The 7,238-nt window shown below is 39.8% G+C and overlaps 1 protein-coding gene across 7 annotated transcripts in view; it reads left to right on the plus strand.

Moving 5' to 3' along the window:
• The first annotated feature begins 862 nt into the window (after nt 1-862).
• Nucleotides 863-7,238, plus strand: part of apba1a (amyloid beta (A4) precursor protein-binding, family A, member 1a) — a 96,886-nt gene continuing 90,510 nt past the window's right edge. For all 7 annotated transcript variants that reach the window (XM_044195700.1, XM_044195707.1, XM_044195701.1 and 4 more), the window contains exon 1: nt 863-1,031. The gene's annotated coding sequence lies outside the window, so the exon portion shown is untranslated. The remainder of the gene's footprint in view (nt 1,032-7,238) is intronic.

Below are 7,238 nucleotides of genomic sequence, written 5' to 3' on the forward strand. Positions count from 1 at the left end.
CCTGTGTGAGCTTCGAGTCTGGGAGGAGGAGGTGAGAGGAGACAACGCTCTCCAATATTTAGAATTTGGACTGCAGTACCCATTTTAAATGCTAGCTGTATGTTGTGTTGTTTTCTTATTGACAGCTTGCTAGGGTTATTGTGCTGTCTTCGTAATATCAAACGTTAGCTTAGCAGGCTTAACTTAAACATTATGGCTTTGTTATGGGTAACATTAGAAGGAGAAATGTAGGGATATGTTCATTACACACAGACTGTAGCCGAGTCACAATTGTGAATAGTTTTCCTTACACAAGATTAAATTGGAAAAAAATGTTATAAGTGGTATTTACATTTATATTCCTCCTATGCAGTACATACTGCATACTGCGTTCGTCTGTAGTATGTAGTAGGCGGTTCTGAATAAAGCCAAAGTCACTACCTTTGTGAAACCCCTGTGGACAGCCACGGGTGAGTGAGGGGAACCATCAGGGCCTATTATATTCTAAAAATAATATTTAAAAACTCATCATTTCTGTTGTTTTGATGTTTTTTTAACACACAAAATGTAACAGAATTTTAGTAAAAGTAATGTAAAATAATGTAAACTAAAGCTGCTGCATTTACCAAAAAACAAACAAAAAAAATACTGGGAAAAATACAATAGTGAAACAGAGCCTTAATTTTTGGGGAATTTTGAAATAAACATTTCTATGAAATCAAACGTCAATATTCCTTTATTTCTATAAGACAAAGACATTTATTTCATAATGTCCTATTTAGGTAATTTTGAATCATATGGATTTCTATATTTCTGATGCTTGTCAACACTGACAGGATTAAAAACGCAGCAAAGTAGCTCCACGTCTTGAATAGTGGACAGGCTATCGTGTTCTAATGATGTGACGGTGGGAGGAAGGAGGGGCTGGGAGGCTGGCGAACACACACACACACACACACACACAGAAGGCAGCCGCTACAGGGAAGATGGAGGACGGTGTGGCAGCGGCGAAGCGGACCTCCAGCCTGCAGCAACATCACTGCTAAAAACAGGTGAGTTCGCCTGTCGTTCGGTTTAAATACCGCTCAGTGTCAGCCGACACTTCCAACACAACACGGTGATACGGAGCAGCGAACCGCTCTGTAGCGGCCGTGTTGTTATTGAGCTGTGGGGAAGGTGTCGCCGCTCGGTTTGAGGAGTGGTACAGGAAAAGATAACGGCGCGTTTCAGAGGAAATACCATAACGGGTTTCGGATGGAAAGAAACGCAACACTGGCTGTATGAGGGCGCGACCGCCCACCGGGTTGACATGAATGAAACGGCCCATAGAGGCCCTGTTGTTGGCAGGTGCAGAGACCCGGCAGGGCTAACCACAATCCAGTCAACACTCTGGCCTGGTTGAGCCTTTTATTGATGCTTCCTGGGTTATGTTTCTGCCAAACCAGGACTCCAGCTTGGCTTCCATCACCTCACATGATGCAGAGGCCCAAATCAGACACACATGTTCTGCAGAGGCAGCCTGCCTGTGTGGCCTGGTGGTGTTGACAGAGATGCTGCAGGTTACTTACTGGTTGTGCAGTTTGTCTGGGCTGTAGCACCTCCATCCAACAGGGACAACCAGGTGCATCATGTCCTGATAGAAACCAGAGCCTACTGGAAGGGGGGTGTCTTTAAAAGTGTTAACAGTTTTTTTATCATTAAAATGAGGGAAAAAACGGAACTAGAGACAAAGTAAACAAGCCTGCGTAGCCCTACAAGTTAGCAGTGGTGTTAATAGTAAGAGTAAGACCAGCATTTGAACGGACAGAAGTGATATTTGCAGGTACGTTCACATCCTGTTTAATGTGCTGCAGCTAATTAGAAATGTAGCCTGCAACCTGACGTTACCAGTGCACTTTTACCCCGTGAATGTTTGTTTGGTGGCACTTTCAACAAGCTAAGATGCAGGAAGAAGTGTGTTCGTTTGTAAATTAGATAAGAAAGAGAGCAGGAAAGCTAATGTGGGTTGTTGTTCAAAGTTTGTGGTTCTTGTGTTGTGTGGCAGGCTGCTGGTTGGCTCTTAAGGCATGGTCAGGTTATTATTCTAGCTTGTTTTTTCACCATTTTTAGTACATTATCACCCTACTAGACTACAAACTCTAGCTTTGCGCTCAAACACTGTTTATGGTCTGTGATCGCTCTGATCAATATTTAATATAATGCATCAGAAACGTGACATGATGTCCAATTTCGATGAATAATGTTAATGTGACCATGACTTTAGTCAGTGTGACCACCTGCCTATGGCTAGAATGCTGACGTTACTGCTTTATGTAAATAGAATTTGATTGGCTGTATAGAATTGTTCTTTATTTACATAGAGGGAAAAAGAAAGGTATTTGCTACAAGTTAATGTAAAGACGGGGTGCCATCATAATGCCAAAACACAGACAACTGATTTATAGAGCAGATGTAGCAAACAAAAAACCCCATTTAATTTCAAACTGTCTGTTTAACAAGGACTGTGGTTGGTTGTGGTAATAGCTAACTACTAAGTCCAGTTCCAGTTTCAATTTTGGTTCTCAGTCCTGGTCCTGGAGTAGGACCAGTGCAGCCTGCCTAGCTGTACCTTCTACCAGTTTGTCAATTGCTGTCAGGGTGTGTCTGAGATTGGTCGCTATAGCTCAGCACTGATAGGTCTTTTTCACGGAAGACATTTTGACATGTCACAGCAGGAAAAACAGGTGTAAATAATAAAATGAAGGGGTCCTGGTATTGTGCATGCTGGCTCACTGTCACACTCTCAAGGCTTACTGAGCCATCGTTAAAGTCATTAGTAACATCTGTGCTTTTCCTACATGGTAAGCCAAAATGTCTGTGAACAAAGACTTTTCAGTGAACACTGGGGCTGTGTCCGAAATCACTCACTTCTCACTATATATTCCACTATATAGTGAGTTTGCCATTTTGTAGTGCTGTCTGAATGTCGAGTGAGAATTATAATACTTTATATATAGTGGACTCAAAGTATCCCAGAATGCATCATGAAAAGTAGTGTACAACCTTCACTAGAACCATCATACATTGCGCTGAAAGAAAAACGACGACGTTGATCTGGCATGTTTTAAATTGTGCGACAGAGAAAATGACCTGAGTAGTGTCCGAAAGTGTTTTTTTCATTTTGCCGATGGGCTCACTATATAGTCTTCTACATAGAACTCCCTAGATATCGAGGGCCCGGCTACGCCCAGCCCACATGTCGAAGTGTCCTTGGGCAAGACACTGAACCCCAAATTGCTCCAGAGGGCTGTGCCTTCAGTGTGTGAATGTGTGTGAATGATTAGTTACTTTGATGAGCAGTTCTGCCATCATTGTGTGAATGTGTGTGAATGGGGTGAATGAGATATGTAGTCAAAGACTAGAAAAGCGCTATATATATAAGTACAGTCCATTTACCATTTAGATAGTGAGTAGGTAGTAGTGATGATTTCAGACACAGCCCAGGACTCCAGAGCCTGTGACCTGCCACACCAGCTTATGAACTACACATCAACTACACATTAACTACACACTGTATAAACTGTAACAAGTTACATAGTAAGTAAGTAAAAAAAAAAAAAAAATCTGATAATAAATGATGTGGAAGATAAATTGTATAATTGTTATTGTCTTCCATTACTGGTGATCAGGTGGGGAAGCTAAGTCAATCAATGTGGTAAAAGCAACAATATTTAGGCAGCCAGGAACCAAGAGTAGTACGTCTCTCCCAACACGTTTCATTGTTTTTGAGTAGCTCTCATAGTAAAAACGTTGGAGACCCTTCACGTGAAGTCCACAATTTAGCTTACCTTGATTTTAACAGAAAAAAAGCTTATTTTTTAATTTATTTTTTCATAAATCCAGGAAAGGCACTGGCATTTATGTGTTGATCATAAAATATGACTAAATGGACTATATGGTAAATGGACTGTACTTATATAGCGCCTTTCTAGTCTTTTTCCGACTGCTCAAAGCGCTTCAAAACGACTATGAAATCAATTCAAAAATGTCTTCTGCTAATATTTAGATAAAATTTCTTTTTTCACCTCTGGGCAACTTGCAAGTGTTGTCAAAAACTGTCCGTGGAGTCATGCCAAGCCTTAGGACAAATGCTGTATATTTATGGATTAATCTGCTGATTCTTTTCTCCATTAAACGATTGATCGTTTGGTTTGTAAAACTTGGGAAAATAGTGAGAAATGCCGTCACAACGACCCAGAGCCCAAAGTGACGCCTTCACGATGTTGTTGTGTCCGACCGACAGTCCAAAGCTCGACATTATTAACAAAACATTACAATTATTACAGTCATTAAAGGAAAAGCAGCAAATCGTCACATCTGAGAAGCTGCAACCAGGAAATGGTTTTACATGATAAATGACGTCAACCATCAAAATAGCCATTTAATTTTCTGTCAATAGACTAATTGATTAATCATTTCAGCTGTACTTGTATAAAGTTTAATTTATGATGATAAATCATCATATTTTATGATATTTATATTTTAAGATCTTCATATGTTTTGTGCAAAAATTGTATTTTGTAAGTAAGTATTTTTTGTAGTGCAGTAAAAAGTACAATATTTCCCTCTGAGATGTAGAAGTAGAAAGTGGCATTAAAAGAAAAGACTCAAGTAAAATACAAGTACTAAGGTACAGTACTTGAGTAAATGTACTTAGTTACATTTCACCACTCTCCATTTCCACCTTGTTTAACTTGTTCATCAACATGAGTGGAAATCTCCTACTTTAAATGGCAGTAAGAAAGAATCTGAAGCCTGAATCAAAGCTGCCTCACAACAGTCCATTGTTTAAAGTAACTAAACTCTAATTTAATGCTATGCACATTATTTTGTAATGATCGTCTCACTGAATACCTATTCATTCAGTGGGCTTATTGAGTAACCATTGGAATTCACCATTTTCAGTTATCCAATGATATGAACCTTTGCAAGTCCTAACTATGGGAACCTTTTCTATGGCTTCCTTTCATCCCACATGATGTGAATGCAACATTAACTCACCATTAACATCCAGTGCATTGGAATGATTTTGGTCAGGGAGACACCCTGAGGCAGTTTACTAACTCTGAGCTCTGGTTTGATTGCTTTTGAGACTGGAGAACATTGTGGAATGCATGAAAGCCTTGTTTTGGTTCAGTTCAACATGACCTGTCATCTTTCACATTGACCAGGAACTTCTCTTAGTATTTATCTTCTACCTGTACAGTTTTCTCAACAGTTGTTTTTGAAGCTCTCAGTGTGATCCAAAAACTGAACTGAAACAAGCACTTGCACATTGTGTGAGGAAGTTGTCAGGCTGAACATCAGTGCACTTTCCATTCTTTCCAATATGATGTCTTCATGCAGTGGTAAACCAGTGGCATACACTCAAGACCAATCGAGAACACACCACCAGTGAGGCACATTTATTTAGGTGATACAAATTGTGACACAGCCTCATCCTGCTGCTCCTGACAAATGTGAGGTGATGGATGGATGAAGAGCTGTGGATCCAGAAATGCCCAGGGCTCCAGGAGCTGCTACCCCTGTCATATCACACAGTCTACCTCGCACGGTGTCTCAGAATGAAGGAAGATTAATGTTAATCAAGGAGCTTGGTGTTTGCTGTGTGGTGAATCTTTGCTGGCTCTTAGTGCTTCTATTTAAAGATGGTGAGCAGGTAAGCAAACAGAACTTGTATTCCTCACACAAGTCACTCCAATCACCCTGAATCTGCATTTAATGGCAAGGTGTTGGTTGACTGCCCAAACAGTTTAGCCCAAAATCTGTTAATTGCATGTTTGAGTGCATAGTACCTTAGCAGAGATCTGAACCTTGCCACATTGAGAAGCGTCTCAGGTCTGCTACACATTTAAATTGCGTTGAGATGTTATGCCTCTGGTAGTTTTTTGTATTGTTACACTCATAGTAAAATGAGTGTAACTGTGAAATGTGTAAAAATGTATTCACCATTTTACAGTCACTCCTTCTCCAATGATTGTGTATGGGGAAAATGCTTTTTGGGCCAGTGTGCGTCACGTGATGAATGTGGAAGTTGTAATACCCTGTGTGGCCACTTCGCCAATATTGCTCCACAGCTCAGCTCCGTCAGTCATGTTTTTAATTTAAAAAAACTTAAATTAAAAAATTTACCCAGAATTCATGGAAAATAAGTCCTACTTAAGATAGTCAAGTTGACCTTGCTGACGTATTGAGGTGTGCTGGTCACAAACTACAGTAAGAGTCTGTCGTCTGCAGGTCTTCCAGCTCATTCTGGCTGTTTCTGTTCATACCACTCCTGCCAGCGATATTTGAAACTGATCCGCTGACCAAAAAATATATATATATATATATATATATATATATATATATATATATATATATATATATATATATAGTACATGTACACATATATATATACACATGCATATACATACATATATATGTATATATGTATATATATATATATATATATATATATATGTATATATGTATATATATATATATATATATATATACATACACACATGCATATACATACATATATATGTATATATATGTATATGTATATATACATACACACATGCATATACATACATATATATGTATATATATGTATATGTATATATGTATATATACACATACATATATATGTATATATACATGTAACCTGTCTCTCCACAACATGGAAGCTCATGTCAGGCATCATCGCGGCTAAGATAAGTGGACACATGGATCAATACATGAGCAAAGCACAGAAGGGCATTGGCAGAGGAACCAGAGGAGCCAAACACCAACTCCTGGTTGACAGAACAGTCACCCAAGACTGCAGAGCCCGACACACCAACCTGTGCACTGCCTGGATTGATTACAAGAAAGCATATGACTCAATGCCGCACACATGGATCACTGAATGCTTAGAGATGTACAACATCAACAGGACTCTAAGACACTTCATTGCGAACTCGATGAGCCTGTGGAAAACCACCCTTGAGGCCAATGGCAAGCCACTTGCACAAGTATCCATCAAATGTGGCATATACCAAGGAGATGCTCTGTCCCCACTGCTGTTCTGCATAGGACTGAACCCCCTCAGCCAAATAATCAACAAGACTGGCTACGGATACCGACTCAGGAACGGGGCCACCATCAGTCACCTCCTCTACATGGATGACATCAAGCTATACGCTAAGAGCGAGCGGGACATCGACTCACTGATCCACACCACCAGGATCTACAGC

Source organism: Siniperca chuatsi, linkage group LG5 (genome assembly GCF_020085105.1).
Source record: "Siniperca chuatsi isolate FFG_IHB_CAS linkage group LG5, ASM2008510v1, whole genome shotgun sequence".
In the NCBI taxonomy this organism is placed as follows: domain Eukaryota; kingdom Metazoa; phylum Chordata; class Actinopteri; order Centrarchiformes; family Sinipercidae; genus Siniperca; species Siniperca chuatsi.